Raw genomic sequence first — 22,094 nt, forward strand, 5'->3', positions numbered from 1 at the left:
GATATAATAAAACCTATGGAGTCATACACAAAAGAGATTTTTGGCTAATCAGATGGTTGAATTACAATTATGAATTGTGATAGGATTTGATTATCAATTTGATTGATGATTGATCCATTGCAAAAGTTGCAATCAAGTAACTCGCTAAAGAGTTAGTGACTTAAAGGAGGATTAATTAGTAATTGAATTGCTAAGTGGCTCAATTTGATTGAGCTATGGGGCTTGCATCAAGTCTAATTAAATTAGATTTAATTGATTTGATAAGAATTTGATTTGATCAAATCTGATTTGGTTATGTGATAACCTAAATTGCATAGAAGAATGATTCCTAATTAAATTAGAATTTGAGTTTGACTCAATTTCTAATTAGATTAAGATCTAAATAAGAATATTTAAATTTCTATTTGGATTAAAAATTTTTATTTTCATGGGTGCACCAAATTCTAATTGAATTAGGATTAAATTGAGTTTGACTCAAGCACCAAAAGAGAGTCCAAAAGAACTAAGACTCCTTCTCTAATTAGGTAATATCTAATCTAAATAGTTTGGGCACCAAATCAGATTTGGATTTTCATCTATTTGGATCTAATCAATTACTAATATGATTAGGATTGGTTAGGATTTAAATTGGTTTAAATCAGCCACCTAAAGAAGAGTCCCATGTGCATTAAACTTCTTTCTTTCGATGCGCCAACAAGGTCCCACATTAAACCAGATTTGGTCACCTAAAACACCCCACGCCATCCTTTCTTTTTAGCGTGTAATAATCCCTCTCTAACTCCTTTCTTCCATGAGGTATATGGGGCGCAAAAATTCTGGTGATGGGCTGCTTAAAATTCCAAGAGTCCATGGATGTTTGGACTCTTATCTTCTACCCAATCTCTAACTCCCTTCCTATTTAAACCATGGGCCAATATGGGGCGTGAGATGAACTAGATAGAGATCAGGTATGGATGGCTAAAAGAGAGAACTTTATGCATGGAAAATCAAGGGAGAGAGAGGGACAACGTGAAGGCCATGGACGTGAGTTGGACAAAATTTTTACATCTCTAGTGTAGAGATTTGGTGCATGGGTTTTAGGAAGAAAAGAGAAGAAATGATTCTTCTCATGATCTCTAGCATAGAGATCAACATCCTCCTACTTCTTTTTCTTCTCTAAGATTGTCTTGAGAGAAAAAAAGATTTTTAATCATTAAGATGCGATCTCTGCAAAGGAGCTAGCACCCCGATGAGATCAAAAAATTTCTGATCAGATCAAAGATTCGTGTGGATATCTGTAGAGATCGAACACTTGTGCGGCTATAAGAGACCTTCAAAAAATATCCATGATCATCAGTTTGTAGTGAAGATCGATCCATGCCAAGGTATGTTCTCTATTTTATTTCTCTATTTGATTTCTGTATCTGAATCCTATCTCACATATGATGATCTTGTTTATGATTTTAACATTTGATCTTATGCATGCTTAGATTAAATTAGATTTAATCTAAAAAATTTTAAATTCCATTGTATATTCATTTTAAAAAATTTTGTATTCATAAAATCATGAAACTCTAGCATTTATTGCTCCAATTTCTCTTGTATTTACCTCCATGTCATGTATTAATGTGCTGCTCCTTTATTCCACACATTGCACCATGCTTGAATGCCATGGATGCTCATGCATGTTGACTAGTCGTGGACATCTGTTGCATAGATGCATGTGCACACATGGACCCCTTGGTTTGTGGTGAACTACGCTCACTATTCGAGCCGCATTCTTATGCTTTGAAATCTGTCCAGTTATCGACTTTGGACTTGTCTTATTGCAAATGTTGGGATTAAATCTTCATGATTAAAATACTGAATTTGAATCTCTCTTGGCCCAACTTGTTCTTTCTTTATTTTCTACCCATATTCAGCCCAAGTAGACATTTTAACACCTACAAAACATAAAGAAAGTTCAAAAAATTAAGTAAATACAAAATAAAACCCAAAACACTAAACAAAATAACTAATAAACATCGAACTTAACATAAAATCAAGTACTTTTGACTACAAAATGTATGCAAATTATTCTCCAATCAAATACCCCCAAACTTGAATAATTATTTATTCTCAAGCAATAGAAAAACCACTCAAAACAAAGGACAACAATCCAAGCTAAAGTCAAGATATCACCATACTCAAAGTACCTATCATGCAAACATCAAGTCTTTAACAAAGAAAGAAAAACTAAGCATACTCATATTTTTTAATTCTATTTTTCATACATAATTTTGAACCTAATCATGTTTATCATGCATCTAACACAATTGAATCATATATCAACTCAACTTGCAATCACCCGTTCTCACCACTACAAACAAGGTAGCAAACTAGGGATTTTTTTTTTTGAATATATTCTTTCATCTTTAAGCAATCACTTACTTTTTGACGCGAATACAAACATTTGTGATGAACGCACCCAGTTATTGAACAAGTCACAAACTTAAAGTGCTTTGCATACTCATATTTTAAGTTGCCGTTTGACATAAGAGTAAACATTGATGATGAATACCCCTCGTAACTAAACAACTTAAAACATTAGAATAGATTAACTTTATGCACAAATCACCCTATTTACTTAAATCATGTTTCGGACTAGCTCAAAGGAGATAATCATAAGAAAAGTATCACACTCATCTTTCATGCATAGTCACACAACTCATACAACTTTGCAAGGGATATGTACTTCAACAATTATACAAATCCAAGAATGCTTAATCATTCTTTATAAGATGTTGCTTATCCCAAATCAAAAATTGATGCTTGACAAATAATAGAGAACCTAAGAATGATTTATTAACTCTACTAGGTCTCGATTTCAAATGCAGGATCAATTTTTTACTCATTCTTTTACTTATTTCACACATAAATCTGGTTTGGAAGGCATTAAAAGGCATGAATTATTGAGCCCTTATAAAATCACACAAAGCACAATCAAGTATAAATAAATCACAAATCCATCCCCCCAAACTTAATTTACACATTATCCTCAATGTGCAAGAAAGAAGAAAGAAAGACTGATACTCCTCTATTAAGCAAAGTTGAATGTATAGATTTCATCAAAGTGAAGAAGTACTAACTGTAGGAATCAGATCTAGGGTTTCAGGGTTAGATCTTGAAACTTTTTCAAGATCAGACAGCAGAAGACTAAAATAAATCAAAATTTATTTTCTAATATCAGAGTATCTCTAGATCTAAGATCCTATTACATGATTATTACATAGCATTAAATCAAAAATTAAAATATATAGAACATGAGCTACATGTTGATCATATCAACATGTTTCTATACTACATCTAATGTATGAATTAAACAATAGATCAGATCTATTACCTTGCAAGTTAGATATTCTAACCTTGTTGAACCAGGCTTGAGGATGATGTTGCAAACCACACATGTGTCCGATCTCTAGGAGTCGTTCACACGAGCCCACGAATCTCGATCAGAAGTCCTGCTTCAGGAAATCAGCACAGTATGCTAGTACTGCGCTGATCCTTCTTCGATGATTGATCAGGTACCTCTTTCTTCTTGATTTGGACTCTTCCAATCTGAGATGCTCTCAGAAAAACTCAAGATGGAGGAAGGAAAGAGATGAAACTAACAACCCTAGAAGAAGATCCTCTTCTTCTTCTCTTTACTCTCTCCTAGACACCCTATCTTGTGTCTATTATATCTCTACAACCCAAAGGTTTTTCTCTCTAATTTTTGGATGCCCCAAAGGTCTCTCAAATCTCCATGTTTTAAAAAAATTTTATGAAGAAACTCCTTTTATAGAGAGAGATATGATAGAGTCCTTTTCTAGGTCAAATACCTAGTCAAGGCTTATCCAAACATGGCAAGATAAGGGGCACCCAACTCTTGGGTGCCTCCTCCTTATTTTTGTACATGGACCACCAAAAAAGGATGAACAATATGTGCTTTAAAAGTCATAAAAATTTTAAAAAAAAATCTGAATAAATTCGATGCAAAAAGGAAAGAGTTTTGAATTTCTAAAACTCTATCTCGTAGAATTTGAAATCCAAACTTATTCCTACTTTGATTTGATCCACAACCACTTTCCATGTATGAAAGAAGAGAGAAAACCTTTTGGATGTAGGAAAGACCTGAGAGAGGGCTTTTGTCATACAAAATAAGAGAAGATTGGCATGGAATAAGAGAGAGGGCGTGGGGGGGCTTATGTGGCGCAAGGTGGAATCTTAGTCTTACTAGGATTCTATCTTATGACTTATTTTAATTTGGTTTCTCAAATCAAATCAAACCAAAATTAGGTAAACCTAATTAAAATAAGTCTTAATCCAATTAAAAACTTAATTTAATCAGATTAAATTAGATTTAAATCTGATTTAATTTTCTAATCAAATTAAAAATTAAGTTGATCCAAGTCCTAATTGAACTAGAACTAGTTTTTTTCTTTCACTTGGCTTATCCAATAAACCAATTGAACTTGATCCAATCAAGTCCAAACCAAATCTAATTAAATTATATTCAATTAAACTTAATCTCAATCCATTGGCTTAATCAAATTAAGCCAATGAGCAATCAAATTGCTAATCGATCCTCTTGCAACACTTGCACTAGATTAAATGTCAATCGTATTGATCATTTAACCCTAGAATGATTTTTAATCATTGATCAACCATCCGATCGGATCATGAACTCTAATGTGTGTGACCTCATAGGTCCGAACCTAAGTCATAGCATAGAAATAAATTTTTGTACCAATCAAAGTAACCATCTAGCAATGATACCCGACGATCGGATAGGTCGAATGTGTAGAACAACATCCTTAGAACCCATGCGGATATAGTTTCCATATAATTCATCCCCTTAATCAAAATGATCATAGGATACCTTAGAGTTCAACTGTCAGCTCTGATCAGGTTGTCCACATTGTATTTCAAAATATCAAATCCATCTGATGGATTACCCTGGTCAAGATTTTGCTAAATTGAAATACAGTGACTCATTCTTCTCCAACTCTTGGAGTGGTCAATCCTATCTCTATCACACTCTGACTTTGCAAGTACTTGACTATGCCCAGAAGCCTTCCATCACTGAATTAGAAATTCAGTTAGTCCAGTACCAAAACATAGTGAGTTGCTTGTAAGTCACTGAGGTGATCTCAGGTCTAAGGGACACTTATAACTATATCCCATCAGAGATATTCTCGACAGCAGAATGCTCTGGAGTTGGTCAAGTTCAATGATGATGTACCCTTACATCTCATCTATATGCCATACCAGTGTCTCCACACTCTTTGGTTAAGAGGACAACTAACCCATATGGCCTATAGCGACCTATGCTCGATAGAAGCTGTCGTCCTTATTAACAGCCTATCATTTGGTCGTGAACAGTTTTAAGGACTAATCGATAAATCCTCTTTTTATGGAATCTAAATAGTCCTAAAGACTTCATCATAATAATGGAGTTTATTAGAAGATGAAAGCTTATGATGAAAATACCAAATATATTTTATTTATTAACAAATCAATTACTATACAAGATTGCTCAGCCGTCAACAAGCTGACGATTGCTTTTTTGGGATACATTTCCCAACAACTCTCACTTGTCTAAAGCCACTCGGCACAGTATCTAATACCCATCTTCGACTTATGGTTGTCGAACTCCTTTATCGTCAGAGCTTTAGTGAAGGGGTCGGCCAGGTTCTCCTTTCCGTCGATCTTCTGAAGGTCGACGTTACCTCGATCCACGATCTCTCAGACCAGGTAGAAGCGGCACAAAATATGCTTCGTCCGCTGGTGTGCTTTGGATTCCTTCGCCTGAGCTATGGCACCAGTGCTATCACAGTAGAGCAGGATTGAACCATCGAGGGAGGGTGCTACTCCGAGCTCGATGATGGATTTCTCAGCCACACAGCTTTCTTCGTGGCATCCAATGCTGCGATGTACTCTGCTTCACAAACAGAGTCTGCCACAGTATGCTGCTGAAACTCTTCCAGCAGATAGCTCTACTATTCAGAGCAAAGATATAACCCGACATGCTTCTACTGTTATCATGGTCAGATTGAAAGCTGAAGTCTATGAACCCCACAAATTTCAGATCTGACTCACCATAAACTAACCATTGGTCCTTAGTATTTCTTAAATACTTAAGGATAGCTTTAACCACTTTCCAGTGGTTTTCTCTAGGATCAGATTGATATCTACTACTACTCCTAGTGAGTATGCCACATTTGATCTTGTACATGTAATGGTGTACATGATAGATCCAATGGCCGAAGCATATGAGACTCTACTCATACGCTCTCTCTTCAGAAGTTGTTGGATAATCCTTCTTAGAAAGAGAAATTCTCTGGCCTATCGGTAGATAGTCCTTCTTGAAATTCTCCATGCTGAATCTCTTCAGCACAGTGTCTATGTATGTGGACTGGGATAACCCAAGCATCTTTTTAGATCTATCCCTATAGATCTTCATCCCTAGGATGTAGGATGCTTCACCCAATCCTTCATGGAGAACTGCGATGACAACCAAACTTTTATTCCCTATAGTGCGGGGATGTCATTTTTGATTAAGAGAATGTCATCCACATACAAGATAAGGAATACCACAACTAGATCATTTGCCCATTTATAGATGTAGGGCTCTTCTCCATTCTTAACGAAGCCATACGTTTTGATCATCTTATCAAAATGCATGTTCAACTCCGAGAAGCTTGCTTCAATCCATAAATGGATCTCTGAAGCTTGCACACCTTGGACTCATCTGTGGATGTAAACCCCTCAGGTTATATCATATACACCTCTTCGGTCAGCTCTCTATTCAAAAAATCTATCTTTATATCCATTTGCCAGATCTCATAATCCAATGGGCAGCTATTGCAAGCATTATCCGAATGGATTTGAGTATTGCCATAGGAGAAAACATCTCGTCATAGTCAATACCATAACATTGACGATACCCCTTGACAACTAGATGGGCTTTGTAGGTCTCCACCTTTTGTCTGCACCCTTTTCCTTTTGAACACCTATTTACACCTAATGGATTTAACCCCTTCAGGTGGGTCAACCAATGTCCATACATCGTTGACCTTCATGGACTCCATTTCGGATTTCATGGCTTCAAGCCATTTCTTGAAATCAGATTTCTGCATTACATCCATATAGGTGATTGGATCCTCATCGTTCTCATCGAGTTCGATGGGATCACTATCCCGGACCAAGAAATCATAGTATGTATCCGACTGATGTGGTACTCTATTGGATCGCCTTGATGGTGCAGGTACATTGGGCTCTGGATCTGATCTAATCAAATCCGACTCAGGTTCAGCTATTGGTATCAGTCCTTCTACCTGTTGAACTTCATCAAGTTCAATCTTAGAGGCAACGATTCCTTCACCAAGGAACTTCTTTTCTAAAAAGATTGCCTTAAGGCTGACAAACACCTTTTGTTCATCAGCATGGTAGAAAAAATATCCTTTGGTCTCTTTGGGGTATCCTATGAATGTGCATTTGTCAGACCTAGGTCCAAGTTTGTCCGCGACTAATCGATTGACATAGGTCGGGCACCCTCAGACCCTAAGGTGTGAAAGTGCTGGCTTACGCCCTATCCATATCTCATATGGAGTCTTAATTACAGACTTACTTGGAATCTTATTTAATAGATAACAGGCCAATTCGAGTGCATATCCCTAGAAGGATATTGACAAGTGGCAAAATCCATCATGGATCGGACCATGTCTAACAGAGTCTGATTTCTCCTTTCAGACACACCATTATGCTGTGGTGTTCCTGGAGGAGTCCACTGGGAGAGAATCCCATTCTCTCCTAGATATGTGAGAAACTTACTAGAAAGATATTCTTCTCCTCGATCAGATCGAAGAGTTTTAATACTCTTCCCAGTTTATTTTTTTACTTCACTTCGAAATCATTTGAACATTTCAAATGAATCCAACTTATGTTTCATCAGATAGACATATCCATATCTGGATAGATCATCCGTGAAAGTTATGAAGTAGAAATATCCATCTCTAGCATTTGTGCTCATGGGCCCGCATACATCAGTATGTACTAGGCCTAAGAGCTCAGTAGCTCTCTCACTTTTTTCAGTAAAAGGTGACTTGATCATTTTACCAAGAAGATAGGACTCACAGATTGGAAGTGATTCACAATCACTGACTTCAAGGATTCCCTCTTGAGTCAACCTATTTATTCTGTTCTTGTTTATATGACCTAGCCTACAGTGCTATAAGTAAATATCTGATACACTATCTAATCTAGGGTGCTTGCCAGTTGAATAGACTACATTAACAGGTTGTGATAATATATACACATCATTGTTCAAATGTCCACAAAAAATAGTAACACCATTCATAATGATATTACAAACTTATTTTTTTATTGAAATTTCATAATCATTTTTGGCCAGAAGGCCTACAGAAATGATATTTAAAAAGAAACTGGGACAAAAATGACAATCATTAAGAACAACGATATGAGATTCAAATACAAGTTTTAAGATTCCTAATGCTAGAACTGGAACTGGTCTTCCATCTCCAATGTTCAAAACCTCTCGTCTTGCTCGAATCTCCTACTGACCTGCAATCCCTGCAATGAATTGCAAATATGGTAAGGGCTATCAGTATCTAATACCTAGTCAATTATATCACAAATAGAGAAATTACAAGGAGTTATCATATAAATACCTTGCCCAGCAACAACTTGCAGCTTTCTCTACCTATTCGGGTCCAGGGAGGCAATGTACTAGGGAAGTTCCTCTTCCAGTGCCTCCGCTTCTTACAAAAGAAGCATTCAGCTTGACTCTTATCAGGCTTGATCTTTTTGGTCTGGTCCTGCACTGATGTCCCAGCCTGAACTTGCACCTTTTTCACTTTCTTCTTCTTGTTCTTCTTTCCTTTCTTAAAGGATCGAGAACCAGAAGATGAACCTCCCACTAAGTTCACCGACTCCTTGTGGAGTTGGTGATCCTTCTCAAAGTTTTGAAGCAACCCTAGTAACCTGTGGTAGTTCACTTCAGACTTTGTCATTCTATAATAAGTGAGGAATGGGAGATAAGACTTGAGCAGCGAGTTTAGTATTGCATCCTTCCCAAGCTGCTCATGCAAGGGAAAGCCAAGCTTGCTCAATCATTCCATCAGCTCGATCATGTATAATACATGATCAATGACAGAGGCACCATCTCGTATTTTGGCGTTGAAGATGGCACAACTAGTCTTGTGCCTCTCCACGTCATCGGGTGTGCTAAACGCATCCTCCAACCCTTGAAGCATGTCCTTTGGCTGAGCCATCTCGAATCTGTGACTGAACTCATCGCTCATGGTAGCCAGCATGATACAGCGCACCATGGTTCGATCACTGAGCCACTTCTAGTAAGTGTCTCTGACTGTTCCATGTGCATTGGCAGCTGGCTCCTCAGGTGCAGGATCCATTATCACATATAGGATCTATTTATGCTCTAGGACTATCTTCAACTTTCGGTACCAGCTATCGAAGTTGGGTCCCACCAACTTATCATTGTCCAACAATGATCAAAGCGATAGGAAAGTGGCCATATCTGCACAAAAGAAAACCATAACCTAATTAATAATTGATTCATTAAACCTAAAGATTTGGACTTTAATCAAAAAATTTCTCTCACTATTTTATTCGAATTGGTAGCCTCTACCTCCAATTTGAGGAATTACCCTAATTCCTTAGTGGGTACTAGAATCCACTTAGACTGCACACAAGCCCAACTTTGGTTGGCCAACCCATGTACATCTAAGGATAGGTTCATAACCAATTATTTCTCTAAATAATTTCTAGTAATTTTAATTTTACCTCAGAAACCTAATCAGTAGGCTTTGGCCTCCAGTGTAAGGATTCGGTTAGATCCAACCATTAACATGACCATACTTGGTGCATCTAACCAATGAATGATTAAGTCCAACTTTGGTTGGCTCACCTAACCACCATTAGAGAGACACTTTCAAGTCATCATATGATGAGTGATAATTTCATTAGTCAACAAGCACCAGGCCTTTGGGTCTGCAATGATTATTGAGTTAATGGACTCATTATCAAACACCTTAATGGGAGGCTATGACTCAGTTATCTCCATAACTTTATCATTTTAAGGACTTAATAATTTTAGAAGATTTAAATGATTTAGAGGATGAGGTCAGATGAACCAGCTTATCATGATCCTCCCACTGGCTTCACCAAGTCAGCTTAAGGGAGATCATTAAAAGGGCTGGTCTAGGAGCACCTAAATCAGTCACATTGATTCACCTAGCTGACATGGGTCAGCTCGAATAGTCAAGTGATCCGATCAAAATATAATTTCACCAAGAGGCCAGGTAAGTTCGATCAGTGGGAGGGTCGGCCAAAGCTTGCCTTAGACACCATAAAATATGGTCAGATAAGCGGGCTCCCAATTAAAAACCACCGGTCTGATTTACCTTAGACACCAACTGGTTTAATTAGTTTCAATTAGATCAACCTAACAGTTCGTGCTAGACTGCTTAGCTAAGAATCAAGTTCATTTGATTCTCGTTAAAGACATGGACTTGACCAACTATAACTATTGTAATTGATCTAGAGAATTCTTGACCAGATCTAAGACAATAATTGATTAGATTTAGTCAATTCTCTAATTAAGTCTATCTTTAATCTAACCATAGGTCTAACCCAATTAATGGACCTAATTCTCACTAACCCATTAATCCAATGTGCTATGGTTTGTGTCTTAGGTTCTTTAATTCACAATCCTAGAATCTAATCAAACAACTTCTTAATTCTCAATTAAGTTTTGGACTGAGGGTTGGGTTCGGCTTTTCAAAAATAATTTTTATATTTGTAAAATAATTTTATAATATGGTTCTACCAATTTTATTGCATGTTTGATTCATAATCAAGATGCAAGTGAAATAAATATGAAACTACTTTAGATCTAATCTAAACAAGTTCATGTAATTGAAATAATTTTAACTTTAAATAATTTTTTTACACAAAAATTATTAACAAAGAGATTTTATTTCAGATTTAAATATTTTTTAAATCTAATAAATTATAAATTTAATCTAGATCATATCTAATAAATTTATGATTAAAGATAGATCTACACGAACTAAGACAACATTTGCACTGTAAGGGGTAAACCTTACAGCAGGACAACCTTGCAGTTCGTGATTGATCTAAAATTTTAATTTCAGATTTAATAATCAGATTATAAATTAGATCTAATCTAAAAAATAATTTAAGTATGTATAAATAATCATGTAATAAATAACTTTGGCTCTGATACCAATTGTAGGAACCAGATCTAGGATTTTAGGGTTAGATCTTGAAACTTTTTCAAGATCAGACAGCGAAAGACTAAAATAAATCAAAATTTATTTTTTAAAACTAGAGAATCTTTAGATCTAAGTTTTTATTATATGATTATTACATAGCATTAAATCAAAAATTAAAATATATAGAACATGAGCTACATGTTGATCATATCAACATATTTCTATACTACATTTAATGTATGTATTAAACAATAGATCAGATATATTACCTTGCAAGTTAGACATTCTAACCTTGCTGATCCAGGCTTGAGGATGATGTTGCAAATCGTACACATGTCTGGTCTCTAGGAGTCGTCCACACGAGCCCACGAATCTCGATCAGAAGTCCTACTTCAGGAAATCAGCATAGTATGCTGGTACTGTGCTGATCCTTCTTCGATGGTTGATCAGGTACCTCTTTCTTCTTGATTTGGACTCTTTCAAAGATGAAAAGTAGGAGGAGAAGTTTTAGATCTGAGATGCTCTCAGAAAAACTCAAGATGGAGGAAGGGAAGAGATGAAACTAACAACCCTAGAAGAAGACCCTCTTCTTCTTCTCTTTACTCTCTCCTAGACACCCTATTTTGTATCTATTATATCTCCATGACCCAAAGGTCTTTCTCTTTAATTTTTGGATTCCCCAAAGGTCTCTCAAATCTTTATATTCTACAAAAATTTTATAAAGAAACTCATTTTATAGAGAGAGATATGATAGAGTTCTTGTCTAGCTCAAATACCTAGTCAAGGCTTATCCAAACATGGCAAGATAAGGGGTGCCCAACTCTTGGGTGCCTCCTCCTTATTTTCATACATAGACCACCAGAAAAGATGCACAATATGTGCTCTAAAAACCATGAAAATCTCAAAAAAAATTTGGATAAATTCGGTGCAAAAAGAAAAGAGTTTTGGATTTCTAAAACTCTATCTCATAGAATTTGAAATCCAAAATTATTCCTACTTTGATTTGATACACAACCACTTTCCATGTTTGAAAGAAGAGAGGAAACCTTTTGGACATAGGAAAGATTTGGAAGAGGGCTTTTGTCACACAAAATAAGAGGAGATTGGCATGGAATAAGAGAGAGGGTGTGGGGGGGATTATGTGGCGCAAGGTGGAATCCTAGTCTTACTAGGATTCTATCTTATGACTTATTTTAATTTGATTTTTCAAATCAAATCAAATTAAAATTAGATCAACCCAATTAAAATAGATCTTAATCCAATTAAAAATTTAATTTAATTAGATTAAATTAAATTTAAATCTAATTTAATTTTCTAATCAAATTAGAAATTAGGTTGACCCAAGTCTTAATTGAACTAGGACTAGTTTTTTTCTTGCACTTGGCTTATCCAATAAACTAATTGGACTTGATCCAATCAAACTCAAACTAAATCTAATTAAATTATATTTAATTAGACTTAATCTCAGTCCATTGGCTTAATCAAATTAAGTCAATTAGCAATCAAATTGCTCATTAATCTTCCTGCAACACTTGCACTAGGTTAAATATCAATTGTATTGATCATTTAACCCTAAAATGATTCTTAATCGTTGATCAACCATCTGATTGGATCATGAACTCTAATGTGTGTGACCTCATAGATCCGAACCTAAGCTAATAGTATAGAAATAAATTTTTATACCAATTAAAGTGACCATCTAGCAATGATATCCGACGATCGAATAGGTCGAATGTGTAGAACAACATCCTTAGAACCCATGCGTATATAGTTTTCATATAATTCATCTCCTTGACCAAAATGATCATAGAACACCTCAGAGTTCAACTGTTAACTCTGATCAGGTTGTCCATATTGTATTTCAAAATATCAAATCCATCTGATGGATTACCCTGGCTAAGATTTTGCTAAATTGAAATACAGTGACTCATTCTTCTCCAACTCTTGGAGTGGTCAATCCTATCTCGATCACACTCTGACTTCGCAAGTACTTGACTATGCCCAGAAGCCTTCCATCACTAAATTAAAAATTCAGTTAGTCCAGTACCAAAGCACAGTGAGTTGCTTGCAAGTTACTGAGGTGATCTCAGGTCTAAGGGACACTTATACCTATATCTCATCAAAGATATTCTCGACAATAGAATGCTCTGGAGTTGGTCAAGTTCAATGACGATGTACCCTTATATCTCATCTGTATGCCATACCAGTGTCTCCACACTCCTTGGTTAAGAGGACAACTAACCCATATGGCCTACAGCGATCTATGCTCGATAGAAGCTGTCGTCCTTATTAATAGCCTATCATTTGGTCATGAACAGTTTTAAGGACTAATCGATAAATCCTCTCTTTATCAAATCTAAATAGTCCTAAGGACTTCATCATAATAACGGAGTTCATTAGAAGATGAAAGCTTATGATGAAAATACCAAATATATTTTATTTATTAACAAATCAATTACCATACAAGATTGCTCAACCGTCAACAAGCTGACGATTGGTTTTTTGGGACACATTTTCCAATACTAACTTCATGCTTAATTCTCAAATCTGCACAACAAAATCAAAGAGGATCATGGTCATAATTATTTAAACAACAAAAATTAAGAAATTATAATAGACAAAAGATAAGAGAAAGTTTTAACTTGGGTTGCCTCTCAAGAAGTGCTTGTTTATAGTCATTAACTTGACTACCACATAATCTCTAATTATAGCTCGGATTTTGCAAAGGGTAAGTCATCCCTTTTGGTACCACATCACCCATAATATAAGGCTTCAAATGCTGCCCATTAACCTGGAACAAACCAATAGCCTCACTATAAACCTCCACAGCACCATATGGATACCTTTGACACCATGAATGGACCAGACCATCTCAACCTCAACTTGTCTAGAAATAATTTAAGGCATGAGTTGAAGAGTAGCAATTGTTATCTAACTTCAAAGTCTCTTTCTGAATGTGTTTGTCATGCCAACATTTGGTCTTTTCCTTGTAAAGCCAAGCACTCTTATAAGCATCCAACTGAAACTCCTTCAACTCACTCAACTGAAGCAACTTTTTCTCACCTGCAACCTTTAAATCTACGTTCCGCTCTTTGATTGCCCAATAGGCTTTATGCTCCAACTCAACTGGCAAGTGACAAGACTTTCCAAAGACAAGCTTATAAGGAGACATACCTAAGGAAGTCTTGAAGGCTGTCTTATAAGCTCACAGTGCATCGTCTAATTTGTTTGCCCAATCTTTTCTTGAACTACCCACAATCATCTCTAAAATGTGCTTTAGCTCTTGATTTGCAAGTTTCACTTGTCCATTAGTTTGAGGATGGTAAGCAAGTGCTACCTTTGTGAGTAACCCTATACTTCTTTAATAAAACATCAAAGGATCAATTGCAAAAGTAAGAATCTTCATCACTAATGATTGCCCTTGAAACTCCAAACCTTGAGAAAATATTCTTTTTGACAAACCTCATCACCACTCAAGAATCATTGATAGGTGTTGCAACAGCTTTAACCCATTTGACACATAGTCCATTGCTACTAAGATGTACTGGTTATTGAAGGAGGAAGGAAATGGGCCCATGAAGTCAACTCCCTACATGTTAAACAGCTCTACTTCCAAAATGTTGTTCAAGGGCATCTTATGTTTCTTCGAAATGTTACCAACGCTCTAACATCGATCACACATGCCCACATACTGCCTGGTATCCTGATACATGATAGGCCAATAAAAATTAGATTGTCATATCTTAGCAATAGTCTTGGAAGTGCTAAAATGGCCACCACACTCTAGAGAATGGCAATGATCAAGAATATCCTTTATTTCTTCCTAGGGCACACATCTTCTAATCATCCCATCAGAACAGTGCTTGTACAGCAATGGCTCCTCCCAAAAGTAGTGTTTCACCTCCTACAAAAAACTTCTTCCTTTGGTAGTAACTTAAATCAGAAGAAAGAATGCCATTCACCAAATAGTTGACATAATCAGCATACCAAGAGGTCGTAAAAGAAATTGCCAACAACTGTTCATCCAGAAAGTTTTTGCTAATGGGCACCTCATCTGCATTCAGCTACTGTTCTAACCTTGACAAGTGGTCTACCACTACATTTTTCATACCTTTCTTATCTCGGATCTCAAGGTCAAATTCTTGTAACAACAGTACCCACCAGATTAAACGTGGCTTGGCATCTTTCTTGGTTAGCAAGTACTTGATTGTTGAGTGATCCATGCACACAATGACCTTAGAATCTATAAGATAAGCAAAAGCAAACATAACAGTAAGCAATTCTTTCTCAGTAGTTGCATAATTTAACTGTGCATCATTTAAAATGTTGCTAGCATAATAAATAACATGCAACTTCCTATCTTTTCTCTGACCAAGAATGACATCCAACGCAAAGTTACTAACATCATACATCAACTCAAATGGCAAATTCCAATCCGATGCTGCCATAATTGGGGTTGAGATTAGCTCCTTCTTCAACCTATTGAAAGCATCCAAATAATTTTTGTCAAAATCAAAAAAAGCATCCTTATTCAACAAATTACAAAGAGGTTTAGAGATTTTAGAAAAATCTTTGATAAACTGTTGGTAGAATCCTGCATGGCCAAGGAAGCTTCTAACTCTCTTAATAGTGGTAGGTGGTGGCAATTTCTCAATAATTTTAATTTTTGCTCGGTCCACCTCAATACCCTGTGATGAAATCTTATGGCCTGAGACAATGCCTTCCTGCACCATAAAATGATATTTCTCCCAATTCAAGACCAAATTGGTCTCCTTATAATGCTGCAAAACTTGAGACAAGTTAGCCAAACAGTTATCAAAAAAAGATCCAAACACACAAAAATCATCCATGAAAACCTCCATAATCTTTTCAATAAAATCAAAAAAATATGGCCATCATACAACATTGGAAAGTAGCAGGTGCATTACATAAACAAAAAAGCATTCTACGAAATGCAAAAGTACTATAAGGATATGTAAAGGTGGTCTTTTCTTGATCTTCAGGAGCTATGAAAATCTGGTTATAACCTAAATAACCATCTAGGAAATAGTAGTAGTCATACCCTACAAGTCTCTCTAACATCTAATCAAGGAAGGGTAAAAAAAAGTAATCCTTATGGGTAGCACCATTAAGTTTTCTATAGTCCACATAGATCCTTTAATCAGTTACTATCTTAGTGGGAATTAATTCATTATTCTCATTATGCACAACAATCATCCCACCCTTTTTAGGTACTACCTACACTGGGCTAATCCATGAACTATCAGAAATTGGGTAGACAATAGCCACATCTAATCATTTAAGAATTTCAGCTCTTACCACTTATTTCATGCTAGGATTAACCTTCTTTGATTTTCAACAGTAGATTTATAGTTATCCTTCATTAATATTCTATGCATGCACAATGAAGGGCTAATTTCTCTAAGATCTGAGATAGTCCATCCTATGGCCTATTTTCTAGATCTCAACACATGCAGCAGCTTATCAAGTTGTTTATCAGACAAAGAAGCATTGACAATCATAGATAAGGTGTCATTCTCATCTAGAAATGCATATATGAGATGTAGGGGTAGTGGGTTAGCTCGAGAATTGGTGCTTGCATATTGAAAGGGGGAGGATGTTGCTTACTTATACCTATCTCCTCAAACTGCATCTTTCTCAGCTTTGGCATAGGAGGTGTAGCCTCCAAAGCATATGCAACCTCTGCAACCTTCAAATTCTCATCTTTAACTGTTGCTACATGCACTAAACAAATCTCAAGAGGTTCCTTAAGATGTTCAAGCCTAAAAATCTTTTGGGTTAGCTTGTCAACACAATCAATTTGATAAACACTATCAGTAAAGGAAGGATCCTTGGTTTCTCTACTCAAATTAAACTCTACCTCCTCTTCACCAACCTACAATATCAACTAACCATTTTTGACATCAATTATTGTTAGAAAACCGGTAGGCGCGTAGCATGTATTTTTCAAAAATTTTAAGCAACGGGATAAAATAGATTAAATAATTTAATCTATAAAACATGCTTAAAATCTAATGTTAATGCCTATCCTAGGATCTATAACATATCATATTTGCATACAAAGATCTAAAAATAAAATTAGCATGCAAGATCACATCTAGACATGCACTAGTAGATCATATCTATAATATACATCATATGTATAGCAAGCACGAGTTCAAAACTCATCACCTGAGCACGGGAAGTAGATCATTGTAACTAAATCTCAAGGTCTTGCTAGTTTCTTATAGCTGCACAAGATGTCTGGCCTCTACGGTTGATCCACTCGAAGCCCTGCACTGATCAATCTTTATGAAAATGCTAACTCATGCGAAGACCTTCTGGATGGCTGATTTGCATCCTTCTTCGAATCTAATAAACCCCTCCAAAACTCAAAGTTGGATGAGGAGGATTTGGTAATAGAAGGAAGAAGACTCTCTTTTCTCTTTAGTTTTTCCTCACCAAAAAATCCTAAAACAATTCTAGGACGCTCATCCAAGAGGAGGAAGTTCTCCTCTACGCTCACATGCCTATGATAGGCTGCCCACCCCAAGACCTCATGCCCAAAACCCTAACTCCTACTCCTTAATCTTAGATCTCAACTAATTTCTATCAAATAAAAAATCAACCCTTTTTATAGATGGCATGGATGGGACGATAAGGATCAAGTTCGAATCAAATTCGAACTTAGATAAGAGTCTGGTTTCAAGTGAAATTCAAGTCCAACTTGAATTTAAATCAAATCAGAAGTTATCCTATCCTTTGGGATGTGTAGAGGGGGTGACAAAATATTTTTGTTGTTGAATTTTCTCATGCCAATCTGAAATTAGCGATGAGAAACTTGTGGGCGTGAGCAAGGGTGGTTGGTTAGGGTAGGAGTCCAAGCTAATTTGGACACTAGGGTTTTATCTAATTAAGTCTCCACCCTAATCAAATTGGGTTAGACTAATTAGATAACTTGAACCCAATCCAATAAGGTTCCAAACCTAATTAAAGCAAAATTTAATCGAACCCAATTTTTGATCAAATCAGAAATCAATCACCCTTAGCAATTAGGTCAATCTAATCAATCCAATTCCATCAAACTTGAACCAAATTACATTGCTCAATCAAATTGAGCTTAATTAGTAATCTAATTGCTTATCAATCCTCCTTTAATTCACTAACCATTAGCGAATTAATTCATTATAACTTTTGCATCAGGTTAACCATCAATTGAATTGATGATTACACTTTGGAATGATTCTCAATTGTTGATCGACCACTTGATTAGACAGTAACTTCTTTTGAGTGTGACCCTATAGGTTCGAACCTAAGCCGATAGCATAGGAATAACTTTTTGAACTAATCGATGAAACCATCTAGTAATGAGATCCGACATCTAGATAGGTCAAATAATTGCAAAGTAACATTCAAGAACTTACTGATGTATGATTATCGTATAATTCATTCCTTTGATCCTAATACTCAAGGTAATCTAAGATTTAACTGTCAATCCTAGAATAGTCAACCACATTATATTTTAATTTTTTAAATCCATCACATGAATTATCTTGATCATGATTTTATTAAATTAGAATATAGTGATGTATTAACTCCGATAATCTGGAGGGGTCCATCCCATCTTGACTCACACACCGACTTAACAAGTACTTGACTGTGATAAAAAATCTTTCATCACTAAATTAAAAATTCAGGTAGTCTGACACTAAAGCATAGTAAGTTACTTACAAATCACCATGGTGATCTCAGGTCAGAGAGACATTTATACCCATACCCTTTACGAGCTACTCTTGACAACAGAGTGCTCTATAGTTGATCACATTCGATGCAAATGTTCTCTTATATTTTATCTGCATGCCATACTAGTATCTCTACACTCTTTGGATAAGAAGATAACTAACCCATATGGCATACAATGACCTACACTTGATATCGCTATCATCTTATTAATAGCGTATCATTTGGTTGCGAACAAGTTTAAGGACTAAATGATAAATCCTTCTTTATTAATTCTAAATAGTCCTAAGAACTTCATCACAATACAGAGTTTCATTAAAGAAGATATACATAACTTTATAATGAATAAGCCAAATAACTTTTATTATGAAATAATTCATATACAATTACAAAATGAGCACAACCATCAATTGATTAATGATTGGCTTTGAGATACAATTTTCAATAATTATCGCTCCAACTATGGCTACAAATAGTCGATCCAAAATGATAGAAATTTTTGCATCTTCCTCCATTTCCAGCACAATGAAGTCCACAAGAATGTAAAATTTTTTTATCTTGATCAAAATATTCTCCAAGATACCCATAGGATACTTTACTGATCTATCTGCTAGCTGCAAAGAAATGGTAGTAGGCTTAAGCACCTTCAGTCCAATCTTTCTAGAAATAGACAAAGGCATCAGTGAGACACTAGCATCCAAATCATATAAAGCTTTACCAAAGTCAACATTATCAATAGTACAAGGGATAGTAAAACTCTCTAGATCTCTAAGCTTTGGTGGAAGCTTGTTTTGGATTATTGCATTGCACTCATCAGTCAAAGCAATGGTCTCATAATCCTCCAATTTCCTCTTGTTAGACATGATCTCCTTTAGAAATTTTGCATAGGCTGGAATCTGAGCCAAAGCATCTACAAAAGAAATATTGATATGAAGTTGCCTAAACACTTAAATTTTTTTTTAAAATTATTTATCTAAATTTTTTTGCTTATGTCTCTGTGGAAAAGGAATAAGGGGAACATACGATTTGATTGGCAGTGGTGTAGACTCAGTCTTGTTCTGATTTGATTCTTTGTTAATTTGTTCACTGAGAGCTAGATTGGTAACTTCTTCATGCTCTGCTTTATTTTCATCATCCACCACAGTCTCACCATTTATCTGATCAAGTTGCTTACCACTTCTCAATGTGACTGCTTTACATTGTTTCTTTGGATTCATCTCGATCTTGCTAGGCAAGTTGCCTTGGTCATGCGAATTGATTGAATTTGCCAACTACCCCATTTGTACCTCCAGATTTCAGTTGTAACTGGCTAAATGATTAATTTTAGCCTCTAGCTTTTCAAATCTGTCTGAAGTCACATTGGCTAGCTTTTCAATAGCCATTTTCCAAGATTGCTTGCTTTCGGAGTGTTGTACAACTCCATGGGGTCTTGGTTGAAAACCAGAGAGATTAAGAGGTCTGGAACTGCTACCTTGATTATCTTGATCTCTTCAAGAGAAGTTGGGATGATTCCTCTATCCTAGGCTGTAAGTATTGGAATAGAGATTGCTCTGCTACCTATTGAAGTTAAAAACAAATTGAGCTTGCTCCACCTACTGACAATCAAAACTCATGTGAGCTCCTCCACACCAATCACAACTCAAAATAGGGTTAGAAACAACATTAGCAGTACCAAGCTTACCAAATATTTTTAGAAGAGAATCAAACTTGGCATTCAACATGTTGATGCTATCCACATCATATATACCTGGTGCTCTTTTAGGCATACCTCTCTCATTTAACCATTGATAGTTATTGGAAGCCATCTCTTCCAACAACTCATAAGCTTTTTTAATTGACTTACCCATCAAGACACTTTCTGCAAGCTGCATCTATAGTAATCCTGACTGAATGTGTCAAACCATATTATAAAAGGTTTGCACAATCAACCAATCAGGAAGACCATGATGTGGATGCTTTCTCTGCAAATCTTTATACCTTTTCGAAGCTTCAGACAAAGATTCACCATCCAACTGAACAAAACTAGTAATATCATTTCTGAGTTTTGCAATCTTACTTGAGGAAAAATACTTACACAAGAAGGCTTGTGACAAAGCATTCCATGTTATAAAAGAATTTGGAGACTTGAAATTTAACCAAGCTTTGGCTTTGTCCTTTAAGAAAAAAGAAAACAATCTTAGCCGAATGGCATCTTCACTAGCTCCATTGGTCTTGATAGTGTCAGTACATATCTTCAAAAAATTGGTTAGGTGCTCATTTAGGTCCTCTGTAGTTCCTCCATCAAACTATTCTTATTGCACCATCTGAATGAGACCATATTTGATCTCAAAATTATTAGCATTGATAATTGGTTTGACAATGCTTGTCTGAGCCCCATTGACATTAGGTATTGCATAGTCATGCAAGATCATTTGGCCCTCAGCCATGTCTATTAGTTGATCTCTCTCCAGTCTTCGTTCTCTCCTTAGTGTGTGTAATATACGTTCAATCTCTTGATCAAAATTTTTCAAATCTATACCACAATCTTGTCTCATAAATAAAAATAATCTGAAATATAAAAAAAAAACAAAACAAGTAAAATTAAATCAATTGAAAACAAATGGACAAAAACATAAAATTTCAACAAAAACAAAACAAACAATACAGTCTAAATTAATAAGAAAATTTTTTTGGTTGATATTGAAAATACTCTTCTCCAATAATGGTGCCAAAAACTTGATATCTAGAAAACTAACCCACAAGTGTATAGCTTGTAACTAGTAGTAAAGGGCAAATAGAGTATCATTCCCATGAGGAAGAAGTATAAGTACCAAGATTCTAATTTCCTATATTATCTAGACAAGTCAAGTTCAATTGATTAAATCTGAAATTTAATTAACTGAATAATGTTTGTAACACCTAAAACTAAATCAAATGTAATTTTCTAAGGTTCAAATGAAAAATAAATGATGGGTTCCTAAAACTTAGATTTCATCACTTGATTTTTTGTGATCATTTTAAACATAATTGATTGGTTTTATTCTTGCTAGTAGTAATAACCAAACTTCTTTTTTTGCGTGATGATCTTTTTCAAAA

The 22,094-nt window shown here is 35.6% G+C and overlaps 1 non-coding gene and 1 pseudogene across 1 annotated transcript; one reads left to right on the forward strand and one right to left on the reverse strand.

The window, feature by feature from the left end:
- Positions 1-14,451, reverse strand: part of LOC140851493 (uncharacterized) — a 40,885-nt pseudogene extending 26,434 nt beyond the window's left edge.
- A 6,506-nt stretch (positions 14,452-20,957) lies between these two features.
- On the forward strand, positions 20,958-21,064 carry LOC114913380 (small nucleolar RNA R71). The gene has a single exon (XR_003799408.1). It is a non-coding gene; the product is annotated as a small nucleolar RNA R71 (small nucleolar RNA).
- Positions 21,065-22,094: the final 1,030 nt, after the last annotated feature.

The sequence above is a fragment of the Elaeis guineensis genome, chromosome 9 (genome assembly GCF_000442705.2).
Source record: "Elaeis guineensis isolate ETL-2024a chromosome 9, EG11, whole genome shotgun sequence".
Taxonomy (NCBI): domain Eukaryota; kingdom Viridiplantae; phylum Streptophyta; class Magnoliopsida; order Arecales; family Arecaceae; genus Elaeis; species Elaeis guineensis.